The following is a 3,930-nucleotide window of genomic DNA, read 5'->3' on the forward strand; positions in this document are numbered from 1 at the left end:
AGTTGCAGGAGTGAAGTCATCATGACCAGCTTCAAGGTTCTTTTAAAATATAGACTCATGGATAATTTAGTTTGTGATTCTTTGCTTCCCCCCTTCTGACCACCCACCACTCATCATTCATCTTTTCCTTTTTTGCATTGCTTATACAATAAATTGTCTTAATTTTATTTTTAGATTTTTCTTTCCCAGTTTCCTGTATGTGTGTGTGTCTGTCTATGCTTCTTTTTTTAAAAAATATTCATTTTTATATAAAACAAAGTAGGAATAATTATCAATATCACAAAAGGATTCTTTTTTTTTTCCAAGACAGGGTTTCTCTGTAGCTTTTGGTTCCTGTCCTGGAACTAGCTCTTGTAGATCAGGCTGGCCTCGAACTCACAGAATCCGCCTGCCTCTGCCTCCCGAGTGCTGGGATTAAAGGTGTGCACCACCACTGCTCAGCTTACAAAAAGCATTCTTTAAACCCTTTGAGAGCTTCTTTAAATAGGTGGTTTCTATGGTGACTTTATTTATTTGTCTGTTTTTGACAGTCTTCACTCTATAACAGTAGCTAGCCTCAAACTCATTATGTAGCCCAGGCTGGCCTTGAACTCTTGATTGCTGCCATTTACTGTTTTATGCCAAGATACCTGATTTTTCTCAGTGGTTTCCAGTGTTTGTATGTAGATAGAAATTTCTTTACCTAGAGAAACTGAAGGTAAAGGATAAAGATGGTTAACAGGAACTGTCAGCTGGGGATTAAAAATTAGGAGAAGAGGGCTGGAGAGATGGCTCAGTGAATAAAAGCATTTGTTGCTCTTGCAGAGAACCCTAATTTAGTTCCTAGCACCCACATGATGGCTCACAACCATTCGTGACCCCAGTTCCAGGGAATCGGATGCTCTTTTCTGACCTCCATGGGCCCTAGGCACATCTGTGGTGCACATATATGCAGGCAAAACATTCACATAAGAGAAAACAAAATTTTGGGCATGAGAGATGATGGCTCAGTGGGTAAGAGTACTGGCTGCTCTTCCAGAGGACCCTGGTTTAATTCCTAGCTCACATATGTCAGTTTGCAACCATCTATAAGCCCAGTCTCAGGGGATCCCACATCCTCTTCTGGCTTCCATTCACTGCTCTCACATGGTACAGTACACTCACAAAGGTATACAGAAATAAATTATAAATAAATAAATAAGTACTTTTTTAAATTAGGAAAAAGCTGCAGTTCATGAATTCATAGAAATTTTATTCATGTGTTTCTTTTTAAGGAAATGTATCAACAATGCTTTTTCATCTAGTTGCAGTAAAGCTCTTAAAATTTTTTTCTAACAGGTATATACATTTTAGTTTGTTAAGTATTTTTATTCTAAAATACAGTAACTTTTTGTTGAGAGTCAGTTTTTCAAGGCTGTGGTAATGGAGGTATATACATTTTTTGGAGACAGGACCTCATTATATAGCCCTGGCTGTTTTGGAACTCCCTATGTAGACCAACCTAATCTCAAACTCACAGAGATATGCCTCCCCAGTGCTTAGATTAAAGAAAAAGTGAAAGATTTTTCCTTATTCTTCCCTATTCCCATTCTCTAAAACTGACTTTTAACTGGTGTATCTTAAAGCTACCCTTCCCCTCTTCTTTCTCCCCTCTGTCCTCATATATACACCTATAGGAACATCCACACATATGTATAGTTTTTTAAATAGAACATTGTTTTACTACTATGCAAATTAATATGTTATGGAATGTACTATGTATTTCTTGCATTAATAATGGTATAACATGCAATAGTATAGCTTTATTGCAATTTAACAATTCGCCTATTAATGGAAACTTGCCTCCAAGCATTCACTGTTATAAATACTACATTTAATCTTTCTCCTGTGTCTAAGTATTTCTGTAGGATAGATTTTGAGAGAAGGAATTGCTGAGTCAAAGAGTGTGTGCAATTTCTACTTTGATAGCTACAGCTGAATTACTCTTTTTTTTGAGACAGGCTCTCTCTGTGAAGCCCTGTCTGGCTGGGAACTCACAGAGATACACCTACCTTCCAAGTGCTGGGTTTAAAGATATGGGCTACCAAGCTGGGCTAAATTTGCTGTTTTCAAGAGTATAGTTTAGACCCCACACTAATACCAAATGACTTTCTGCTGCTCCCCTCAAATGATGAAATTCATGTTTCCTCACAAGAATTTTCCCTGCTAAACGTGGTACAAATTTAAATAATCTACAATTATCAAAAATATTTGGTGAAAGTGTTGTTTTCATAATTCAAATTTGCATTTCATGATGCATTTAGTTGTAATAATACCAACTGTTAGGAATTTACAAGTTTCCCCACACATTTAATTTTGGTCATTCTAGAAGCAGTATCTTTCTGTCAGTTAAAGATCCTTAACCTTCAACAAATTTAGTTATCACTCTTAAGTTAATGGCCCTGAATATTCCTATTTTTTTCTACTAGCCTTTGGGGGACAGTGAAGTCCATTAGTCCATTGGCAATGCAACCATGTACTTGCAAAACCAGTTCTGTCTTAGATTAGCACTACTTGAGGTGAAGTTCAGAGTAGTTCCCATGGATCCACATGGAAATATAATTTGCTTCTGGGGCCCCAGCTTGGACTTTTTGTTATTTTTCCTAGATCCAAATCTTAAATTCTAGGAAGAGACTAAACAAAATGGTGGTAGATGCAGGAGGGGACCAAGAACAATATGTTGATTTAAATAGGAGGCCAAATTACAATATCCTGCTCTTCTGGTTGGCTGTGTGTCAATGAGAAATGAGCAAGCCTGTAGTTATTTGTATGCTGTGGAAGCACATTCCCTCTCCTGATTGGTCTCTTCATGGTGGGAAGGACTACAGAAAGCCACTGGTATGAGAAACCAATGGGAACGCTGTGATACTGCTTTCTAAAGTGAAATCTGCCTCGCTTCTGTGGCCCACAGCCTGCACATCCTTCACAGTCTCACACTTCACATGTGTCCCAGAGTTATCACCTGTTTTGATGCAGTTAACTCAGGTTATAGGTTTTATAGCTGTTAGATGAAGTCCTCCCTAGACTGTACATCAAGGCCAACTTGGAGCTCTCCCTTGGGTGTGGTTGCTGGGGTCCTGGGTCAGAGCAATGGAACATTTGCTGGCATGTTTGACCTTCCTTGCTACAACATCACAACAGGTTGGAAGCAGGAAAGGCCATAAAAGCTGGAGATTGAAGAGCTTTATACTAAGTCCATTGGAAGAACAGATGTCTGACCTAGAAATTTGTCCATTCCATGCCACCATTTCAGCTAGTCCTCTGACATCTGATTTTACTCAGTGCACCTTTATACACACATCAATTTACCATAGGAAATCCATTTTGTTATGTTTTTATTTCCTCAATTTACCATGCTTAAATGCTTTTCAGTGTTTTGAAAATGTTATGTACTAGATTCATTAAATGTGACACAGTATACACAATATGCCATAGTATGAACATAAATGGCTTATTTAACTGTTCTCTTATTGATAGATTACCGGATTGTTTTAACTTTATTGTTACTTTTTACAAACAATAGTGGTTTGACGATTCTTTGACTCTTCATCTTTTCAAACTGTGATCATGGGACTCCATTGAAAAATAACTTCTCTAAAGCCAAAAATTAGAAAAGTAAAATTGACATTTTTTAAAAAGTTTACATTGATGTGTGCCCTAATAAGATGCAATTGAATTCTCATATCTGTTTCTGCCTTAAATCTCTTATCTATTGTTTCCACTGAAATATATCACATATATTATTGCAAAAATATGTATATATGTATGCACATATATACTATATATAATACTCTTCACTATTCTAAGTTTCTTAAAAGATTGGGTCGTGCTATATAGCCCTGACTGGTCTGTCACTTCCTATATAAACCAGGCTGGTCTCAAACTCATGGCAGTCCTGATGTCTTAGTCTTC

Source organism: Microtus pennsylvanicus, chromosome X (assembly GCF_037038515.1).
Source record: "Microtus pennsylvanicus isolate mMicPen1 chromosome X, mMicPen1.hap1, whole genome shotgun sequence".
NCBI lineage: Eukaryota > Metazoa > Chordata > Mammalia > Rodentia > Cricetidae > Microtus > Microtus pennsylvanicus.